Below are 25,222 nucleotides of genomic sequence, written 5' to 3'. Positions count from 1 at the left end.
TTTAATACGTTTCCTTTCAACTAAAAAGAAATTTAATATTTGTTCAGCAAATATAGTTCGTCTCAAATTTTTAATTCTCATGGTTTATAGAAATTAGCTGCACTATCCAACGAAAGGACTTTAATCAATTAAAATATAAAAGAGACTTTCGTCGATAAACTTTGTTAATTTGTGTTTGTTGAGTTTAGTCTATCGGGCGCACTAAGTACATTGTAGATTCGATGTATGTGCAAAACATGAAGTTCTATCGCTTGGCTGTGTTCCACGTGCGGATGAGCCTCTGAGCTGTTAGTATTTAGTACATGAACTGGTGTTAACAACACAATACTAAGTGGCATCAGAGCTGGGCCTAGATCCAGCTTGTAACTTATGTTACATTACTACAAGAGCGCTAATACCATCTTATCTTTGATTACATAAATGATTAATCGAATTAAAATGAGGGTGGAAAATCGTATTATTTTTGTTTTACTTTTATGATATTTTAGAATGTTTTTTAGTGTCATAAACTAACCTTGCCCTTATAGGGTTCTTGATTTTTAACATACAAAATAATTGAGATTTAAAAATTTAAATCCGTTTTTATAAATATCATTGTCGCAGTTACTTAACCTTTAGATACATTGTGTTCGTGGACGCAATTAAATTACGAAATTATATAGAACAGATCATAACGTATTTATGATCTGTTCTATATACATATTTACAGCAGTTTTGCATTTATTTCAAGGGTTTAATAAAACTTTGTTATGCAAGCTAAAGTTGAAAAGCAAGATAATGGTATATTAGTAACTTGTAATATTTGTAGGAAAATAAGAAGAAGAATTATACAGTTACAACTGAAAGTTACAGCAACAGCCATAAATATAATATCTTGCAACCGCATTATCTTCTTTAGTTATTTTTTCTCAACGGGGAAAACTAGTAAGGATTGTAAAACATGATTCAACAGAAGATATTCTCAAATGAAATGGAAGAGAAAAATCGAATAGGACTTATTCTTCGAGACTTATTCTCTTGTAAGAAGTTAGATAAACTTACTATGATTTCCTGTTCCGGCAGATATGATTTTAGTGGAAACTTAACAACCTAGAGCTTCTAACAAGAAAGTATCTGCTTGCATGGTTATGTAGCTCCTCAAGTTAGTAAAGTTATGGTTATCTACTACATTGATATCTTTATATTTAAGACCATCCGTAGTTTGATTTGTAATCGTACCACGTCGCCCATTGTTTTCGAAATAACGTTGTTCACATAACGGATCAGTTTATGATTTGTTTTTGAATGTGGTCATGTATACATGAATTACATCAGATATTTACTTGAGTCAGTATTTAAATAGATTTTAAAGTGGTTTATTTTATGACAATTTTGTTTTATTAATTCCTAAATAAGATAGAATTAAGAAAAAAAATTATAAGTCTTGCATAAAATGTACTTACCTAGGTAATCTTTATGTTTATGCACCTTAAAATAAAATAATTAATATATTTGAACAAAAAATTCTTCTAGTATTTTCTTTAACGTTAGATTTGGTAATAAACCAAAGGAGGACTGAGGACTGTGGCTGTTCGCACAGATAAATGATTTGGAAGCTTAAATGCTAAGTCACAATCGTTAAGAATGGTTGGTACCTCTGCTACAAAGCGATGTTTACAAATGGCCGCAGCGACTCACTAATGTTTCTACGTCTGGACTGGGACAATATTTCTAAGGCAAGTTTCGAGTTCAATGACATTAAACATTATTGCATTTTTCACCGTAGCAGATTGTTGAATGGGTAAATACCATAGTTCACAACATTAATTATATAATATGTGTTTTTTTTTAATTTTTAGCTGATTTTTCAAAGAAAGATTTTTCGGTGAGTTCATGCATACACATATTGACTTAAATATGTTGAAATCGTTTGTAAAAGCAATCACCTAAGAATAGTGAAGTATCGAGAAGAATAATTAAGTTAACGTTTTTAACTTAACAAAATGTGATTCGGAAGTTTTGCGTAGGTATTAATAAAAGCATAAAATAATCTGTCAATCGAGTCCAATAAAAACCGTTTGTCATTGGAATAGCTAAACTATATGAAAACATTAAATCAGTATTGATAGCACACTAAAAGCATATCGAACACCATTTACCAACAATCAGTAGGCCCGAAACAGATCGGAACCTCGATTAGTCCGGGAGCGTTTTGGCTAATCCCTATTCATTATTCCGTTACTGTAGTCGGGGGTCCAATTTATATAGGCGGTGTTATCTCCGACGAACAATGTTAATTTACTTATTGTATTACGGCAGTATCAATATCGTATCCATTGTTTTAAACCTAATAAAATATACCAACTTGAAGTATTGTCACAATAAACGATTCTTTACGTTTTATTATTTATACTATAAAAAAGTAGATCTAGTACCTACTCAGACTTTAGGCTTTTAAGCTGTAAAAAAAAAATAATTTTAAACTCTCGAACCAACTACGCAAATGAGATATACATATAGATCATCACACAAATTATATCGCACGGGACATTCCTAGAATATTAGAGAGGAAATTTGACTTAAAGCATCCAGGGATATATAATTCGTAAATACATCATGGATATATAATTCGCAAATATATTTTGTCATAAATCCACGTTAATGTATGTGACAGTTGGTCTCGCTTTGTCCCGCGATTGTTGTGATAAGTGGCTAACGGCTAAATAACTAGGTGTTCAGGCTAGTACTGCGGCCGCGGCACTCCGCCCTGACACAGTTTCTGCAGCACACGATATCGTGGTATAATTGCAGTGGACGCTAAATATAATCGCGCATTGGCATGCTCCCCGCAGCCGCCGCTGGTTCGGCGGCGAGCGAGCATCCTCGCACGCATCACAATCAGCCGTGATACTCCTGCAGCCTACGAATGAGCTTTTAATTTAATGGTCTGGATAGTACCCAATACATTTTAAAACAATAGCATCGTATGCGCTGTTTGCTTATACGCACACGTAAGTATATATTCTAACGTCTTTCACGTGTATGCCGCCTCATTTTATTGCGTTTTTAAATTTTACTTTTAAATATTTTTAGCATATTGGAATTTGACGTAATTAATAAATATTTACACATTTACGTAAGCATAAACTCACAATGAACTTCCAGAAGTTTGCAAAGGTTTATTATTAACATATACACCAGATCAATTAGTCATACTGATTTATTTTGTAAACAAAACACATAATACTGACAACGTAAACAGTTGGAAGTGTTGCTAACAGCCTGTCTCCGAATAGTTTAACGAAGAGATTTGGCACGACCGCACCGGATTTAACGGTGTCTGTCGGCTGGTTCCTATAAATTTGTTCCTGTTACCCGGCGCTTTGGCTCGAGTACCTCTTCAAAATGATTTACTCTCAGCGTTGGCTCAAGATAAAGACTTTTACAACAATTTTACGGTAGAAAAAATGAGAGTCTATCGGCTATTATCTTTCAAGCTCGGGACGAAACATTTTTAAGTAAGTATACTTAAAAATCTGTCATCAGAATAGCTTCTGATATCAGCATGCGAGACCTAAATAATTGAAGCAGAAAATTAGATACGTTGTACGGGGCTGTTGTCTAGTTCTCGGCATGTGATGACAGTTATAGCTCTGGCGACAATATTCTAGGAACAGGGGTCTATGAACCATATCAAATCTAACTGAAACAATGTCACGATCTGGATTGAGCTCGAGACTGATGGTGCAAAATGCAACAATATGGACAAGAAACTATCAGATCACGATTAGTAAAAGTACCGTTATGTCAAGCCAAGCCGGTCCTGGAGACCAGTCCTGCCCAGTTTCGTTTTGTTGTTGGCTTTCCGTTGCTTGTTTATATTAATTTACTTGATTGCAATGAATTAATTTCATTACAGACGAAACATGTTTTAAGTAAACGATCAATATAATTAATTTGATTGTGGCTTTATACTGATGTACAACATATATCTCTAATGTTTTATGCCATTGTTTTATTAATTATATAATATATTTGTTTTAATATAATATATTTAATATAATATATTTGTTAAATATATTTGTTTTTTTAATTATATAATATCTATTAATAATTTAAATATTAAGTACTAGATTTTTGACAATGATAATAGGAATTCAGGTCAATAAAGGCCGTGTTAAATATTAAAAACCAATAAGGCCTCTGCTAAAGGATTATTTTCATGTGGTCTTGCTTTTATTTGAAGTAAAGATTGTGTGTGTTGTATTTTATACATGGAGCTGTCTTCGCACACATTCTCAAATAATCGGATGCTGACAGCGATCACCTCGCAGCGAAACCACATCGCCTCTCTCCGTGTTCATTTGCATATTCTAGTCTAAAGTATATGTACACTATCACTATATACTAATTAGTATAGTAGTTACATAGAAGACTTTTATCACACCAATATTTACTATAAAACATTTATCAATTCTGCATCTTTTCAATATTTCGCCTCGACAAATTAAAATAAGAAAATTAACTAGGCGTTCCCGATGTAGCAATTGTAAAAGGAAAAACTGCGGGAAGACAATTACAAAAGCAACAAAAACGCTGGAAGCAATCCAGCGGGCTACTCTTAATTGGATGAGACCACTTCCTCTAAACGACATCCCCCGGCCGCTAGAGACGGCTCTAGCACCAGTCTACTCTCTCATCGTAAAAAGTATATCAGGATTTTTTGCAGTCGAAAGCAATAGTAACGTTGTAACAAAATTTTGCTTTTGAACCGATATTTTAGTTTTACATCAAGGATGGTTTAACAATACAGTTATATCCAACACAATACATGAAGTTTTATAATTCTCTTTTGTATGCTTCAAGACTGCACGTTTATCATAAAGACCAAACTGTTTTGTTTGTTCAAACGTATTAAATATTTCATCCGAGATTTATTTTACTGCCCTGAGATAATACTTTTGGTGTATTATTTATTGTCTGAATGTCCTAACAGCGATGGGCCGTAAAGATAAAGAAGTAAGTATATTCCTACTATGTTTAGATTAGAATACAAAATGTTCAGAAAATTCAAAATGAATATTTTTTTGGTTGCAAATTAAGTGCACGGCGGTCACGTTTCGCTACGCCCACGATATTCCAAGTGCTATTTTCTTAAGGAGAGCCGTGTCACGCGAATAGCTCCATTGTTCTACTCGACACACCAATTGATGGCCAAGAGACTAAACTTTTTTGTACACAGCGCATTATTAAAATCAAGGAGACGCGGTGACTTTCAGATCTTACATGATCAATGATTGGCCCCGTTTTATTGCAAGCTATTGTAGGCAAATGAAGAGCTTGCTGAGGTGTATTGACATTATTGCCTCTTATGTTAGGAAGCTTGTGTAGGGATCAGCTAATTACTAGATTGTATTAAACAATCTAAGGTTCTATTATATAATACCTAATTGATTGTCGGTTTATAACAAGTCTCTCGGCTAATTCTTTTACCTTTACCTTTTTGGGGACGTGGTTCTACAGCGAAATAAATACTCGATCAGAAGGTAGGAATCGAATGAATTTATTGCACAATTGTAGCTGTATATATACAAAAATATTTACAATGAGAAAGCGAAAGAGAAAGAGGGAATATATGTTAAATTTAGATCGATACTGATAAATATTTGATATGAATCAAAGTATAATTTTCACACACTCATGGCGTTCATTATGTACAAGTAATAATATTTTAATTGTAAGTGGCTTCGTTTTTTATTTTCATTATCCTTTCGTTAGAGCGTGGGAGGATGAAACAAAAGCTCTGAAAGAAAGCTGTTATTATTACATAATGAGGGTACCCGAAATATCTCAGTCGTCACGGTCAATGCCACAGGTGCGGCGGTGGCTTGTAGAATGGGTTTTCAAATGAGCAGTGGAACTGTACATTTTTTATTAATCTTTTTATCTTAAATTAAAGATAATTCTAAAATCAACAATTTTAATAAATACATTCGTATCAGAAGTCAGACGAACTTATCTAATTTTGAATCTCACAACCAATAATTGCTAATATTGGCTATAATAATCATTGCAAAACTAAAAGCAAGTCTAGAAAGTTTAAATTCTCTCGAATCGAGTTATTCCAAAATTTATAAAATGTTTATGGTTGTGTTTACAGCAACTAATTAAAAATCAATAATGAAGTAATTCGAAGTATTGACGTATCATGCACTGTTGTGAGAAAGCAATTTTGAGCCTGGTTTTGTTGACAATAGTTGCTCCATACAAACAGATATACACACTACACAGACACTATTTGTATTATGGTAATGGAGCCTACTTTCTTTTGAATTATGTCTTACTTATTATGCAATTCTTATGTAACATTCAAATAGCATGAGAACTGTCGTTGCATAGAAGATAACCATAACATACATAGATAATATTATAATCTAGTTGTTATCCAACAAAGTATCAGTTAGTCGAGTGTTCGTTCGTGGCAGGACGCTTATCTCATTGCTTTGTGACTCAATTACCGGTCTTATAGTAAGTGCGTGCTAATTTGAATGGTGCATCAGTGCAATCAAGGTGCAATTTACATAAACATTGTCGGCTACCTTTTTATTGCTACCTGCTTTATGACAAAGCGGAATACGTGCCTAGCTCGCTTCAATCTAATATATTTTATCGTGTTTTGTGTTTACAACAATAATTAACTATGAGCACACGCAAAACTCCATCGCCAAAACATGAAGCCAACCGGCCCAAGAGGAAAACACCGGATTGTCACTGTAATATCCAGGAAATTATGAGTGACTTTCAAAGGAAAATGACCATTTCTTTCAATGAATCACTGGCAACTCAATCTGAACAGTTAAATAGTTCACTAAACATGTTGCGAGATGATGTGAACTCATTTACGGGACAAATTAATGAATTAAATGCTACAATGCACAAAATTATTGAGGATCAATCAACGTTAAAAAAGGAGATCACAGATTTGAGATCATCAGATGATAAAACAAATAAAAAAGTGGACAATATTGAATGTGATATTAATAGCCTTGCGTCTCAAGTTAGTGAACTCACAGACCAATTAAGATTAAAAGAGCAACAAGGACGAATCAACAACTTAGAAATAACCGGCATACCAATTGTCAAGGGCGAAAACCTGTACACCATTGTTGGTAATATTGCGTCTAAGATTGGCATTTCTCTTGAGCCCACAGACATTGATTTCATCCACCGGGTAAGACGTTTCAATAATGCCCAGACAAGTGAGATAAAACCAGCGCGTGATGCTAGTCTCGCACCAAATATTATCGTCCGTTTTACTCAAAGAAAACGCAAGACAGATATGTTGACGGCGGCACGGGCGCGACGCGGACTCACCACTGCAGATGCCGGTTTGGATGGTCCAGCGAGTCCCATCTTCATCAGTGATCATCTTACACCACAAAATAAATTACTTTATAAGCAAGTTCGTAAAATAGCCAAGGAAAAGTTATATAAATATATATGGTTATCAGACTGTAAAATTTTTGTGCGAAAAAGTGATACCTCGCATGCTATTTTGGTGTCCCGTGAATCTGATCTCATCAAAATCAAATGACTATGCCGTCTATTTAATTTCCGGTCGAATGTGTTAAGAATAATAGTTATATTTAATACCCTAAACTCGTTTTGCATTTATTTTTATAGTAAGAAAACATGTACTCGTAATTATTTCTATATAGTCTTAAATTTTATTATTTGTTTCGAATATGCTGGTGGAACAATAAATATATTTAAAATTCGGTAACAATAATATTTCCATTTACTATCAAAACGTGCGGGGCTTACGTACAAAGTCACATGAATTTTTAGGAAATGTTTTGTCAGGAAATTATGACATTATATGCATAAACGAAAGTTGGCTCAATGATAACTTCTATGATTCCGAGTACTTTGATAATAGGTACTCGGTGTATCGATGTGATCGCGACCCAATAGCAAGCGGTATGGATATGGGTGGCGGTGTTGTGATAGCCGTGCGACGCGACCTGCGCCCGGTACACAGGATTGACATGCGTGCGCCGCCGCCGGCAGATGAGGTATGGGTGTCCGTGGCGCTAAGCTCGCCGCCGTACTCGCCTGACCTTCGGCGTCCGTGCGCTGCATCGCCTCGCTACTTACACATTATTTCTACGTATATATCTCACGGACCGTATCATGAGTGTTTGCTTACTTCATTTTATGACAGGGTTATCGATTTTATAAACGCTCATCCAGACGACGTCTTTCTGGTTCTTGGTGATTTTAATGTCACTTTAGCGGATTGGTCACATAATGTAGATAACCAATGCATGGATATACATACCAATAACAATAACTTGGCCTGTATTACCGAGGATTTTTTGAACTTTTCATTGCTTTCCCAATATAATAATCAATTTAATTTAAACAATAGAATGTTAGACTTAGTTTTTAGTAATGAATTATGCACTGTTAACTCTTGTAATTTTCCTTTAGTAAAAGAAGATCCGAATCATAAAACCTTAAATATTATTTTAAACACTAACTTTCTTTCTCCATCTTCCTTAAGTGATGCGAAAAGTAAGAGAAAACTTTTTTTCAAAGCCGATTTCGAGTCTATAAAAATGGAACTCAATGCCATTAACTGGGTAAGTAAGTTCAACACTCTGTCTGACGTTAATTCTATGGTAGATTACTTTTATAGTGTTTTTGACGAATTTATTGAAAAATATGTACCTACTTCTAAATTTAATAGCAAACATAAATTCCCTCCTTGGTACACGCAACCCTTGATAAAATTAGATAAAGAGAAAGAAAAATGTCATAAAAAATGGAAGTGCTTTGGAAATTTGCAAGATTATTATACTTTTTCCATTTTAAGAAAACGTTTTAAAAAATTAGAAAGGTCTTGCTATGATAGGTATATTAAATTCTCAGAAGAAAATATTAGAAAAAACCCTAACTCATTTTGGTCATTTGTAAAATCAAAAAAGAATCATAACGACATTCCAGAAAATATGTTCTATAAAGATGAGTGTTTAACTGATGGAAACAAAATTTGTGACGCATTTAATAATTGTTTTGGTTCTGTTTTTATCTCTTCGAATGGTGTAAGTTCACAAACCACTTTTTCATCTAGATCACAAGATAAAACACATGACACAACTGTTGATATAAGTCACATAAAATTCGAGTTAGAAACCATAGTTTGTGAATTTAAGAAAGTAAATATACACAAAGGGGCCGGGGCCGATAACATCCATCCTGTGCTTATATCAAATTGCGCCGAAGAACTTGCAATTCCAATGTTAATTATTTTTCAAAAATCAATAGATACAGGTGTATTTCCATATAAATGGAAACAATCTTTGATTACGCCTATTCCAAAAAATAGAAACAAAGAACAAATAACTGAATATAGGCCAATCTCAAAATTATCTATTCTAGGCAAAATTTTTGAAAAACTCGTGACTCATCATCTTTCTTTGTCAGTTCGAAATTTTATTGCAGAAGAACAACACGGGTTTTTCAAGGGTCGTTGTGTTGAAAGTAACATGGTAACTTTTACTGACTTTTTATCACAAGCTATGGATAACAATGAACAGGTGGATGTCGTGTATACCGATTTCTCCCGGGCGTTTGATAAATTAAATCATAAACTCCTTATTTTGAAGCTCGAAGAAGCCGGCATACATGGCTGCCTCCTTAGGTGGATTGAATCGTACATCAGTAATAGGAGTCAGGCCGTCTGTATTAAAGGATACTGTTCGCAATTTTTACCTGTGCCTTCCGGGGTCCCACAAGGTTCCCATATTGGGCCCTTGCTTTTCTCCTTATATATAAATGACATAGGACACATATTTAATAACAGTCACCACCTTTTATATGCTGACGATAATAAAATATATAAAATAATTAGGTCTGTGGTTGACTGTAACAGATTACAGGAGGACTTGCTGGCTCTTCAAGACTACTGTACCTCTAATCAGCTTTATCTTAATACAGATAAATGCTATATTATTACCTACTCACGAAAAAGAAATATTGTTAAATACGAATATAAAATAAATAACGAAATTTTGCAGAGAGTAACAGAAATTAGAGATCTAGGTATAATTATGGATTCTGAACTCTCATTTAGGAAACACATTGATTTCGCAATAAAAAAAGCTTTTCAAAAATTAGGCTTTGTATTAAGAATTAGTAAACCATTTAAACAAACCATCACAATGAAAATTTTATACTTTGCATTTGTTCGTTCTATTTTGGACTTTGCGAGTGTTGTATGGAATCCTAATTATAAAGTACACATAGATAGAATCGAAAGAGTACAAAAAAAGTTTATAAAATCTTTAAATTTTCGTGAGTGTACACAATTTGAATCATATAATAAGGCCTTGCTTCATCATAAGTTTCTTTCCTTAAATGACAGGCGAAAAATGTTTGATTTGGTGTTTCTATATAAAATTCTTAATAATTTAATTGATTCTTCAAAACTTCTGAGTAAAATTTCCTTTGTTACTCCTAGGCGTTTACCTGTACGTCCCTCACGTAAAATTCCACTTTTCTCTCCTCCACATTTACACAAAAACTATACTCGTAACTCATTTATACATCGTTCCACCACCATATATAATAAAGAATATAGAAATATAGATCTATTAAATACTACTCTAAAACGATTAAAACTCATTTTTCAATCTAGTTCATAATAACTGATAGTAATATAATTTTATAACAAACTTATAATTATATAACAAACCTAATTAACCTAACACTGTTATGTTCCCAGCAACAGCGGAAAGCTACGCTAAGTTAATTTTATTTACAAATTCCTGCCATGTAATTAACCCTTTTTATTATATAAATATAGCACTTTAGGGCACTATAGGTCTTTAAATTGTACTCATAGTTTATGTAAATTTCTATTTTTGTAAACGACTGTTTGTTGCCTAAATAAAGATAAAAAAAAAAAAAAAACAAAAAGATATAAAAGAAAGAATACTTTATCTAATTTTCTTATATGTGAGTTCATTGCTAATGCTACTGAAAAACCTATTCATGTATGATTCTAGTCTTCTCTTAGCAACAAGAAAAATAAATCTACTCCAAGAGACTACTCCAATAAAAGTGATCACAGCCGGTTATGAAATCATAGCGTATACTTAACTATTTCTAGCAGCATTGATCTCTATCAAGCCTAACTTTAACTAACATTTGGTGTCAAAATTCGCATTTGATTATTGGTATAATAATAAAATCACCATATTAATAATTTGGTTAAAACTAACGTGAAAAATAGACATGGATTTTCCATGGACGACTTCGGTGGCGCAGTGGTAAATTGCTTGCCTCTGAACCGAGAGGTCCCGGGTTCGAACCCCGGTCGGGTCATGATGGAAAATGATCTTTTTCTGATTGACCCGGGTCTTGGATGTTTATCTATATATGTATTTGTTATAAAATATAGCATCGTTGAGTTAGTATCCCATAACACAAGTCTCGAACTTACTTTGGGGCTAGTTCAAGAATAATAAAAAAATTGACATTCCATTCCTTAATCAAAATATCTCTGAAATTGAAGTTACCAAATTCCTAGGACTGTATATTGACAATAAATTAAATTGGAAATCACAAATCGATTATCTGTGCAAACGTTTGAGACAATTCTCTTATGCTCTCTTTAGACTTCAAAAAATAGTTAATCTTAATACTGTTCTTACGGCTTATCACGCCTACGTCAATTCAACATTACGATATGGTGTTATGTTCTGGGGTAATGCCACTGAAAAAGAATTTATTTTCAAGGCTCAAAAACGTTGCATCCGATCTATTTTCCAACTCCAACAAACAGACACGTGCGTGCCATTTTTTAAAAAATTTTAGTTATTAACATTACCCTGCATGTATATATTTGAGTGTGCTGTTTTTGTGCATACACACAAAGATAAATTCTCGTTTTATACGCGGGCTCGTAATAATTCAACCAAAATAGCGTTAGCTGTCTGTAATACAGCTTTGATGCATAAAAGCGTATTTAGAAGAGCACCTGAAATATACAATAACTTACCTAACTCTTTAAAATCAGCAAGTTTAAAAATATTTAAGAAAGACCTTCATAAGCTACTTGTTGAGAAATGTTATTACAAACTAGAGGATTTCTTGGAGGACAAGCTCTAAGTTTCTGAGTACATTACATTTAACTTGATTATTTTAAATAATGTTGTCTTTTATATTTTGTACGCCACTAGGCAGAATACAGAGCACTTTCTATGTTTATTAACAACACTTTTATACCTGTATTTACAAATAAATATTTTTGATTTGATTTGATTCAATCTGTGTGATTTGTCCTAATATATTTATTATTTATTTATGGATCACAAGCGAATGACCAGTATTTTCATTAATAATATCATCACGCGAATGCAGCATTTTGACTCCGACAACGATACGTCATCATCGGAAATCCGTTATTTTCTTCCTTGTTTACATGTTCTCGCGCACTATGCTCTTTGGCTACTGGCCATTACTCCTATAATTGTTCCCCGCTTTCTCTTCTGATTGTGACGCTATCTCTTTCAATTCATCTACCATACCCGGAATGTTGTTCTTACGACAGATTCGTGCCATGCCAAATGACTACCATCAGTAATGTGCTTTACATTCGTTATTGTCATCATTTTATTACTACCAAATTTTTTATCAATTTGTGATACGAGGTATGTTCAATCTTCCTGCTGACCACCCAATGTATAAATGTTCATCAGTTTTAATAAAATATTTAATCATGTACTTATATCAATTTATGTAAATTCGTGAAATTATAATGAAAAACTTTCCTATTATGTTAAATTACAAGGTACATATTTGTATAAAGTAGTTAGGTATCTGGTCGATATTGTTATGTAAGGTATAACCATTTTCTGTGGTCTTTCAATATTAAAACGTATTCTATCTTATATAAAAAAGTTACCATTTCTAATGAATGCTTGGTAATAGAATCAAAATTATAATTCGTTTCAATCATCGTTTTAAAACCATTTGTGCGAATTTATAAAAGTGAGTTTTATGAAGCGTGAATTGGCTGAATAAAGTTCATTAACTATAGCACTAATGACACAGTTAAAGCGATGGCTCCGATACGACTTCTTTGACCGATGAATGTGATTGAATGGAAGGAAGCGAGGCGGGCGTTAGAACAATTGGTATCATTACTACCAAGACGGTCGACGTGGCAGTTGGTGCGAATGTCGGTCAAGCATTTGCTGTACAGCGACCCATTTGCAGTAATTGTATCGAATTGATATCAATCGGTTGCTACATAATTTGTTTTAAATCAATCACAATGGCTACTGATCTTCTGTATTTGCCATGCTATTGAAATTAATTTTTGGATATTTTATTATGATTTATTAAATTTCAAAGTAAAAGGAAAATGTGAAATTCAGTGAATGAAAATTAATTCACTAAATATTTACAATGAATTACCAAATAGTTTAATCAGGTCAGTTTGTAAACGTGGTCATATATTGTTTCACACAGAGAGCTGATTAGTATCATACAATAAAGACGTAGTTCATATTATTATGTTTATTAATTAGCGGTTACTTATTCGTTTAAGTATCAGCAGATCCACACCTTTTGTTGCCATGAGTGCTCGGCCGGAGTCGACAGAGTTTCCGAACCGAATTTAATTTTTTTTGACAAATTTTCTTTGTACTACCTACATACCATGCAAACTAATTTCGTTCTTTTCTTCGTTTTGATTTACATACGTTACATAATAACGCGTATATTTCCTTAAAACAACATCTATTAGAACGAGGTAAAGCAACATAAAAAGAAAACAATATCTAGGGGCAATACTTTTTCCACGAAAAATAACGTTGTAGGAAAATATTTTTCATAAAATTCATAAACATCTAAATGTTTATTGGTATATCGAAAAGAAAATTACTGTACGGAAGCCTACGCAAGTCCCAATTTGACTGTGACACTTCTGTGGCCTCCCCGAAATATTAGAAATGACATTGAGTCTCGTTAAATTCAGTTGGTGGCCTACATGTATACGACAATTTCGGTACTTGCTCGTAGTGACACACGTGGTATCACCTATCCTATATATTACCGTAGTATGCGCCGTAATTGTTTTTCGTCGGGGACTTGAGTTTTTGAGATGTATATGAGTATGTTGATTAATTAACAGTTATACAAAACCGATAGCAACACATCAATGACTAATTAAAAGCTGTATTTTACCTTGGACGTTCTATATGCATTATATATAATTTAATTCATATACAAATATATGAATTAAATGATATATAATGCATATGCAATAGTTATTGTCAAAAGGTGAGTAATTGAAAGTGCCTTTTATACTAAGTTATATAGTGTAAAACGTAGGTAATATCCATTATTACTATTTAAATCCATACTTAATGCGAAAGTCTGTCCGTCTGTTACGTTTTTACAGCTAAACCGCTGAACCGATTTCGACGACGACGGCGAAGTTTGGCTGCCTACGTAAACCCGAGTTCAAACATAGGCTTCTGCAAGCAACACCTTTTCAAAAATATGCTCTTCAATACAAATTGAAAAAAAACAAGATCGTATCCAAAAATATTAGTTATCTTTCTGTGTTCAAATTAATTTGAATATGTATGCTATTATAAAATTAAGTTAATTGGCCTTACCTTCACGTTCAATGTTAGCGCTTGTCGTGCAACGTTCACTAGTTGCGGTACTTTGTTCCTACCGAGTTGAATCTGACAGTCACCCACTTTCAATCTCGCGGACCGGACCGAACAAAGAACTTAAATAACCTACAACAAGACTTGATTAATTATACTTAATATTTGTAAACGAACTATTCAATAAATAATATAGACTTCATTACATAATTTCCGTTTTAAGAAAATATTTTAAAAACATTGTAATACCAGAAAAAAACATAATCTATGCACTTTGTGATTTGTAAGCTCAAAATGTTGTACTATAAATTCATGGAAACGTACGTACAAGGTTAGGAAAAGTTAGGAAACTATCAATGACTTTACGTCATGGAACAAAAATACGTGAATCGTATACGACACTTGCGCAGGCGCTTCGGTGCTAGAGCTACTCGGGTATCTTCGGCTTGTTTGCATCGTAAAACTGTTTCTTGTCTCTTTCTCTCCCAGGAATAAGGAGTAGACATCTTAGGTTGAAGGTATATGTATTCAGTAGCTACGCGATGCGATCGAATAATTATGTCGCCGTTGCATGGTCTAATATAAAGTTTATAGTTTGGATTCGAATAATGTACTTAGCAGACATCGGGCATCTGTTACTAAAAGTAAAATAAAAATAATTTCAAAATGAAGGTATCTACTTATTGCGACTACTATTCAGTTAGCATTTACACTATTGATTCATTCTATAAATAAAATCAACAAAGCTTTTATTTTATTTATTTATTATCATGTTGGTTTATGTCACGGCCATCCAACCATTGGAAATATAGCTATCTGCTGCAGCGCCAACCTTAGTTTAGATCAGTCAGTGAACTAAAAAGAAACAAAAAGCACTCTTGGGTAGTGGTCGGGAAACCGGTTTGTAACTTTAGTCCTTACAAATAAAAACTCATGCATAGGTAATCGTACAAGATCTCGTAATACGCTTTACGTATGGGGCAGCTATAGTCGTGGAAGGAAACTGTTACTGAACGGAAATGGACTGGCGGCGTTGAAATCATTAAAATAGAATGATACTTTAATGCTGTTTAAGAAATTATATAATATAATTATTCAAGGCATTCTTATAATAAGTTATGTTCGTGTAATATTTAGTTAATCAACAGTGCAGTCGACTGTATGTCAGTCAAGTGCCATGGATATTTATGCCGTGGTAATAGATGCCAATTTGCATTAAATTTTGGTGACTGTATATTGGCTATATATTAACGCACTGTATTTAGGACGTCATGCAAAAACAGCAGTGTATTAGTTCATAAAATTTTTATTTTTACATATACCAATAATAATTATATATTCATAATAATCTACCTTCCCATCAAATCCATTTTGCGAACTCTTTTTGTGTATATACACCATTACATATAGATATATTTAGCTGCATACTCCAGAAAGATTAGCGCATTAGTAAGTAAAATTATTTTAAATATATTTTCTCAAATTTCTAACATTTTTCACGCTTCCAGGATTAGTTAGTAAGTTTACATATGACATGGGGCCCGATTCTCATGCAATAGAACTTTTTCGCTCGAACACTTCGTAGACGAATAATTCTATTTCTATTCTACTGCAAAAGTTCGAATAATGCCCATTTTATCAATTATCGGCATCATTCGAAGAATTCTTACTCGAATTGTCAAGGCAAAGGGAGCATAGGCAAGATATTATGTTCCGTTTGAACGTTTTTAAAATGCTTTGGCAGCTTTTGTCGCGACCATCTAATATTTTGCTTTATTATATACATTTAGCAATATTTGATAAAAAAAAGTTAAAGCTTTTTAAATATGATTTCTCTAACTTATGAGAATCGGGCCCATGGAATATAATTTTTTTTTAGTTTGTTTCTAGTAGTTGGTTGGTTTTTTTAATAGATAAGATATATGTTTGTTTATGTTGCAGAAATTCAGGATTTACTTACACCCTTAGTATTGTTAAAAAAGACAATAGTAGATAATAACTAGCTACACACATACTCCTATAGTAGTAGCACGCCTAATTTTAAGCCTTTGTCTGTAGTTGCTTACGACCTAAACACGTAGCGAGAACATTTCGTACTGTTTTTCCTCGCTTTGATACAAGCCTGTTAGATTTTACAGGCCTGAACAAATACACTGCAAGCAGACTGGGGAAATTAATTCGTTCGGCTACTAAAGTTTGGTGCTGTATTGTGCGGGGATTAAGGTTTATAATTGCATGAGGTAATCGGTGACAATCGTAGTAGCTTGCGGTCAGAATAGTTGGACAAAGTCTGTTAACGAGACTAGTGGTTATTTGCTTTCCCACGCCTCTAGAGTCTTGACAAGCAGCCCAAAGCACGGTCGAGAGACGGTGACGACGACCGATTTGTTTACGCCAATTACCAGGATCTTATTTACCTACAAATAGAAGTTAGAAACCCATACCACTGGGGAAACTTTCCCCACTGGGGAAAACTATTACATAAATGAATGGGGGAATTATGTTGAAAAGCAAAGGGCTATTTCAGAATGTTCTCTCCTGCTCACTGCTTGAGGCTCTTTTTTATAGAAATTAGATAGATCGGCATTTGGGGAGAATATTTTATGTAAATTCAACAAGTGTACTAACACTCTCATCAGATGACAGTCAAAGTCAGTTATTATAAATAACACTAGGGGTAAGTTGCACAAGTCAACTTTGACTTTGATTTTATCCACCGATGACGTTTATGAAAAATGGCGTACTTCGCTTTTTTCTACGCAGGTTAGAGTTAATACTAAAGTTTACTGGTCGACTCATTCTAACTTTTTACAGTGAACATGCTCTTGCACTCTTAGCAACTAACACGATACATAATTATGATATAGCTAATTGCTGTACCCTGAGGTTTCGCTTCCTAAGATTTTTTATATTTCCTCATAATTTTCTAACAAAAATCTTCTTCTTTCTAAGAAATTATTATTTAAATATTTAGATGTACTAAAAAGTTTGTTAACTTACCGTGGTTTTACAAAAGAGTTGGTAACTTTTCTTATAGTAGACTTCGGTTATGGCCAGCTGGTACTAATAGACCACTAAAACTTTTGGTTATCGAGGTTGATTCTATTATCCCCAGATGGTTGTTATTGTTACACTTAGACCTGAATCAGATTCAGTAAAATTTACAGTTTTATTTCGTACTTGAATGAAGAAAAAAATGTTAACAATCAAATAATAAGCTTTTTAGCTATCTAAGGTTTAAAATTAACACAATTTATGATAATGTAACCAATAACAAATCTTGCACTTTAATGCGCATTTAAATATGTAAAAATATTATGAAATAGATGAATGAATCACGTAAATTCATTAACAATAAAACTCAATAAGTTTACAAATGAAATTTATTTAAAAAATTGACGATATGTAAGTTTTATCGAATCTGATAGCGTTGTCGTTAAGCGAAAAATCCAGATTTTATTGAACTTTATGGGCATTAAAAATATTTAATTATGTGCTTAGGTATGTCACATTATATGATTACGTGAATGAATCCACAAACACACAGTAAGTTGTGAAGTTGAAAGTGCATGCGAGTGATGCTTGGCATTGTTTTTTTTTCAATGTCAGCTTAGCAAACTTTTGAGTGGTAGGTTAATTAAACCATGTACTTTGTCTATGATATATCATAATAAGTTTTCTATTTAGACCAATATTTTTGATGCGACCAATATCCTGTAGCTTTAGTTTGGTTAACTCTATTAACTAAGTAGTCGCAACTGTACATTGCTAGGCTAGGACTTTTTCTTCAGAGATTGAACTTAACTCTATTAGAACTGAATTTTCTGACCTCGTCATCAACCCTGTTATTATCATAGACGTATTTACTATATAGCGCAAACCCGCACATGATCACAGTTTTATCAATTTATTTTAGTACTAGATGTCTGTCCCGGCTTCGCTCGGGTATAACTATAATAAAAAAGTAGCCTATTTTACTCCTGAAGGTTTCGTCTGTCTCTGTGCCAAATTTAATGATAGACTCGGATAGAATTTAGGGCTAGTATAAGTACATTATAATTCTTTTTTTGTTTTGGATTTGTAGTGGATAGCATGCTCCTCTTTATTTAATTATATTTGCATATCTATATTCGGTAAAACGTGTAGGTCTAATTCACTTTGACTATTTGTACTCATGTTTTTGGCAAATAAATGTTTTCTTTCTTTTTTTCTTCCATCGGTCCAGTACTTTTCGAATCTATTCATTACAAATATGAATATATAGTACGAAGTATGATTAGGGAAAACAAAAGTATTATAACCGTTAGCCCTTATAATACTCGTGTATCGTGCGCGATATGTTGACGTATCGTACATAGCTACATATAGTTCGGTAATTAGCTATCGCGAGCTTCCCCGAGAGGAAATTGATCGACAGTTTACCCCTGAAGGTTGCTAATATAGTTTCGAGTGAAATAAATTGAAAGTTAACGTGTTTACTAAAATACAATATATCGAATTTTAATTTAAGTTAAATTGAACGCATATGTTTTTAAATACTTATTGTTATTCATAAATTATAAGTTAAACCGTTAACCGAAACCGACGTGTGATCTTAGTTTGAATTGCTAATTTTAATTAGCAACTACATTGCTAGTAACTAGCTCGTATACCTATAACTTTGTTACAAAAATATATTTTCATAGTTCATCAGAATATTCATAAAAAGTTAGGGATAGTTGCAAATTCATTCTACATATCATACAAAAAAAAATATTATTAAATATTCAAAACGAGATATTACTAAAACATTTGCAATCATTTCGCTTAACTTTACAACACTTCACTCACTCAACTACTGTCGATAATATTCACGATTCAGACAACTGTGGTGACGTCATACACGCTCGTAGCATAGGGCGGATCGCGCGACACTGGGCGGGCGGCAACGCGGCCGTCTCGCCTGCCGCCCGCCCTTGCGCAAAGTTCATGGCAACCAACTGACTTTACATTTGGTGACATTATTACATTTCAATCGTATTCCATGTTTGTAGAATAAACACGTAACGTATTTTATTTCTAAAGGGAATTGAATCATGCATTTTATGAAACGTGATATGGGGAATTGTTAGCGATCCGAGTGAAAGGATTTGTGATTTCAGCTTGTGATTGGCTTTGAATGATCATAACGACATTATTTATAATATTTATGTACCACGAATATATAGGTAAACCGTTGCGAATTTGAAACAAATAAATATAACATAGTTTACTTATTTCGTGTTATTGGTTGACATGTAAAATATTGTAAGTTACTATAATACTACCTTGTAGTTTATCAATGATAAATACGACTCAATAATACATTTCTTAAATAGTTATTTATTAAGCTGTATCAGACTTGATAGAAAGGAAATAATATATTCATTATAAAAAACAAAAGCCAAAGAAGTAATTATACGAGTCTTTCATCCGTTCTCGTACATCTTGAAAATCTTAATAGACGTACCTTATATAAAATATATTATACACCCTTTTTTCGGTTGAATGTTAGTTTTGCAATTAACAAATTTCATGAATTTAACGTTATTTCAGTTGAAATGCCGCGCAGTATAATTTATACAGAAGCTGCACTCCGGATAATTTCACATTGCATCGCGTAATTTAATAGACAGATGGTTAAATAACATTTTGAAAGACAATACAGGATCTAGAATAGTGTGTAATTTCTAACAGAATGATAATGTTTAGCTCTTTTAATTTATCTGCAAGTAGTATTTTATCACCTTTTCTTCCGTCAGGAATTTTTCTGCTTACTTAGAAATAGATTTTTAAAGTTAAATGTTAAAAAATATATCTTCTACCTAAATGTAACTTTTTTGACCATGATTTTTTAAATAAATTATGTTTAGTGTATTTTTAATATTCTTAGGATAATGCACAATAGTCTAGGAATTTTGACGAAATAAATGTTTTCATGTTCATATTCACCACCTAAACCATATTTTATTTTGCTGTTAAATATCAAACAAATTACGTTGTTAAAGTAACAGTAGATACAGACTGAGGTTTGATTAACAGTTATTCAGGTTAGCATTGTGTGCCAGTCGCTGCGCTGCAGACCGAGGGACAGCTCCATGAGAGCTATTTCAGCTATTCGAGAATTGACGAGCTTTCCGGGAATGCTCCGTCATAAAATACCTTAAAACAGATATAACAGAACGTGAAATACGCTTTTACGTGCTTAGACTACCGTCACAAAAGATCCATTTAAATGTTAAGATCTGTATCTCAAATTCAAATAGACTTGAGATTGACTTAAGTAATTAATATACAAAATAAAAAATACTATTTACGGTATAAACCTTTTGGCACCCTTTGGAGGACACTAAAGGACGTAAAAGGCGTTTATTTATTATTTATCAAGTCTATACAAGATAAGTGTCCACTAAAATGTTAAATGCCATAAACGAGTCACAGCTTTTAGATAAAGTGTTCTGTCCTGTATGATTTTCACATAAGCTATATCTGTGTTTTGTGGATTTTGGCCTACGGTAAGAATACCCATCAAATTTTGCAGATGTAGTGTAGAGCCAAGCAAAATCCCGACTCGAAACCAAAAGTTAAATCTGAGTACGTATTCTCCGCTATTTAACTACTTCGTTGTTCCAACACAAAGCAGCCACACCAATAGAGAAAGATCCTATTGATTGAAAATCGAGCCAGTGGTTCCTAACTTTGTACTCAATAATTGTTCTTAAATTCAAATAAACTACTAATATTATAAATGCAAAAATTTGTGAGAATGTACGTGTGTTTGTTACTCTTTCACACGAAAAAAACTGGACGGATTGTTATGAAATTTGGTATACGGGTAGAGTATAACCTGGAATAACATATACTTTTTATCCCGTAATTCCCACGAGAGCGAAGCGCCGGGGCGCAGCTAGTACACTATATTTTCATTTTCAAGTTTATGCTCAAGTTTTAACAAAGTGGAGAAACGAGTATACGTACAAAACGTTATCTTTATCGATAGAACTATCAATCAAACGTAGGTAGGATACGATACGACGGGCATTTTGGCGATATCGTCACGTAACCGTTTTCTATTTTCGTTTATACGCTGTAATACGTAACAATTTCAACTTTATGGAAGTTAGGGCCGAATTCCTGATAATATTAAGGGATTTACGAGCGAATATTTTGTATGTAGATATATAGCGTCCTGACATGGAGAGAGATAACATACGTCATATGGTAGTGGGAACGCCGCCGAGAAGGCTAATGATTTATATAAATTGTGGTGAATGCTTCGGTACCAAATTGAATTCAGTGTTTGAAATGTATTACATTGCGTTTATGAAATCATTATTATCGTATTAATTTTGTTTTGTACATTATAGGACTTGATTTTCATTGTTGACAGTTGATTCGGGCAAATGAATGCTGTGGTATTGCGATTTAGCATTATACTATAAAATACATAGATACAATGTAAAATACATACTGTTGGAGTAATCGTAGTTATGAGTCCAAGGTCGATGACAAAATAATGGTTCAGCTCTCTAATTTCACTTTTTATATATGGACTGTTTCGAGTGCTAAAAGTATATAGTGGCAAGTATGATTACAAATGATTCAAATATTTTACCACCAAAACGAGTAAGTGTTGTTAAAGTCTGTACTGTGAAGTTAAGTGTTGTGAGTCAGTGTGCAAGAAGAAGATTAATACATACATACACTGAGAATAGAATAGAACCTTTTTAAAAGGCGAGCCAGTTTAAATAGAATCCAATCCAGGTAGGTAATTCTAGTATTGCCATTCAAACAAATAGTAACACCTATGCAAATATTTGCGTCGCCCCGAGAACATTACGTGGAAACGAGGTGACCTGTTTGATTAGCAAATAAGTCGAAGAACACGAATGTCTTATTTACAATATTTTATTATTTGACGAGAAAAAAATACGCAATGCTGAGAACCTCATTGGAACTGTCGTTGTTCATTATGGTTATTTTTATTTCGTAACGCCCGCTAACATCGTTTGTGGTCACAGCCATAATTTAACACACCACAAAGACATTACGACTTCACAGCATCACACAAATGTGTTCAGAATAGTTGGAAATAAATTAGCTTCCCTACAGCATTCATTAGTTCATTACTGACTATCAGCTTCTATCTACAATACCCTCGGGCATTCCGCTCCAACGCTTGTTACTATTATAACGAAATCTTATTGTACGAGATAAAAAAATACCTCCGTATCCAATTGATAAGTAGTTTCAACATTCCATAGGCGATTATAATCGGTGGTATCGGAAGCCGAAAACAAATTACTTTCATATCATATAGTGCATCCAAAAGGACGGCCGAAGTATTTGAATTCTCCGGCATGCCCTGCCGAGCGCCGAAATCAAACTATTTGGAATGTTTTATAATAATTTGGTGTTACTACATAACGTAATTACCTCAATAATTATCGTATTTATAAAATTGTGTACATTATGTAGTAATACCAAATTATTGTCCTTTAGCCTTGACCAATTTATTTATCGAATCTTCCTTCTTTACGTTTCATTGCTCGAACAATTATGAATTTAAAAAAGTAATTGCAGAACACGACAGGCTTGGCATGATAAAGTAGGTGAGTTACTTTCCAGCTACATATAATTAAAACCATTTACATAACTTATTACAATATGTTCCAGTTTTACATTTCAATGGGCCGTTATGAATTATTACTTATAATGAATTCGTATACTTTACCAGAATTTTTTGCAAAAATTAATGCAGCATTTGCGGTAAAGTAAATATGTGTGTAAATAGGTATGTTTTAAATTCATGTTTATTCCAAAAACTACTTAATTAAATTTATTTATTTTTACTTAAATAAATAATTCTGATATAGTTATTTTTTCTACTATTAAACAAGTTTTTTTTTTCATTTATTTGACACACAAACAGTAATAAATAAAATTAAACACATATGCAGTTTCTGAAAAATAGACCAGTGTCGAGTATATATAAATATTATTTTATATTTATAAAAGGTGATCACATTCCTTCATTGAGACCTTAGATAGAACGGATGTTCTTATTTAAGGCAGGCTAGAAGATGACGAGAAGCTATGCCTTTGTACGGAATGAAATCTGAGCAAGAAACATGCCGGATGCCTGCCCTCAGGGAAAAACTCGTAATTGATTCTGCGTACCTCGGGGCACAGCGTGAGTTTCTCGACAAATCCTCATTACAGTAACTTACTATACACTTAAATAAATAAATATATTAGGACATCACACAGTTTGAGCTAGCCCCAAAGTAAGTTCGAGACTTGTGTTATGGGATACTAACTCAATGATACTATATTTTATAACAAATACATATTCAGATAAACATTCAAGACCCGGGCCAATCAGAAAAAGATCATTTTCCATCATGACCCGACCGGGGATCGAACCCGGGACCTCTCGGTTCAGAGCAAGCACTTTACCACTGCGCCACCGAGGTCGTCCTTATGTATAATCCACACTTGCGAATGAATTATGTGTTTTGAACCCCAATTCTAACCATATCTAGTCGACATTTTTAGTTATTTTTCTATTATTATAAAGCAATTATCTACTCTGAACTAATCTTATACTATGCTTATCCAATTACGGGTAGCCTACTTTCTAAACATTTCGCTATATAAGACCGGCTTGTTGTCCTAAATTGATAAATAGAAGGACTGCATACATAAAATTAATTTAATAATCGAAAAGGAGAAGCGTATCGAATTTTAATTAATTAATGTAATAGATATCGGGGTTTGAACCGTTTCGTATCGACGGCGCCCGGAACTAATTTATTCATTTCACGTCGCCATTACAGTTCCTACACATCTCGATACCAGGGACTGTGAATGCCGAATCTACTCCTTGTTCGATAACTATTGTCTATTAGCGCGCTTGTTATTCATGTGACGCTTCAAAGGTCTCGTTCGACTAGTGATCCTCATTGGGAGGGCATCGGTTTAGGGCCGCCACAAAGGGCAGCGAGACATGCAAATTGAGTCTGTATTATGTGGCGTCGGATGCTCGACGGGATTTACATAGGAATGGAGAAAGCAGGCAGGTCGCGGGCGTCGCCGCAGCCCGAGCTGAACACGCGCTCCGCCACACCAGAAGATTACAGAGCAAATCTGGGACGCTCATTCATAACTCGAGCGAAAACGTTCTCCAAGTAAATCTGCATAAACGCCCCATTACAGTTGTGAAAATCTAATTTTAAGATCTAGTTTTCTAAAGTTGAACCGTAAAATTATGTTTTTCATTCCTATGAATTTTAAATCATTCAAATGATAATAGCATAATTTTATAATCTGCGGCTTAGCAGACTTAAACTTATTTAGTAGTTTGGCCAATAAAAATAAATTATGGTTGCCCAATAAAAATAGTACCTAATTATTGTTTAGCAAATGGCAATACAATTTCATCATTATTACACTCTCTGTTTTGGCTGTGATTGTAATTAATTTCGGCTGGCGGTCAGACGTCGGCTGCAGCAGCGTAGGTTGTGCAAGTA

The 25,222-nt window shown here is 33.5% G+C and overlaps 1 protein-coding gene and 1 long non-coding RNA gene across 2 annotated transcripts in view; one reads left to right on the top strand and one right to left on the bottom strand.

Annotated features, from left to right (window-relative positions):
- Positions 1-25,222, top strand: part of LOC128680746 (major facilitator superfamily domain-containing protein 12-like) — a 99,751-nt gene that overhangs the window by 30,643 nt on the left and 43,886 nt on the right. The gene's annotated exons all lie outside the window — the stretch shown is intronic.
- LOC128680781 (uncharacterized) lies at positions 20,640-22,377 on the bottom strand. Its single transcript, XR_008405900.2, has 2 exons — positions 22,162-22,377; positions 20,640-20,852 (listed from the first exon to the last, which is right to left on the bottom strand). It is a non-coding gene; the product is annotated as an uncharacterized LOC128680781 (long non-coding RNA).

Source organism: Plodia interpunctella, chromosome 2 (assembly GCF_027563975.2).
Source record: "Plodia interpunctella isolate USDA-ARS_2022_Savannah chromosome 2, ilPloInte3.2, whole genome shotgun sequence".
NCBI classification, from domain to species: domain Eukaryota; kingdom Metazoa; phylum Arthropoda; class Insecta; order Lepidoptera; family Pyralidae; genus Plodia; species Plodia interpunctella.
This window is presented reverse-complemented; position numbering and strand designations above follow the sequence as displayed.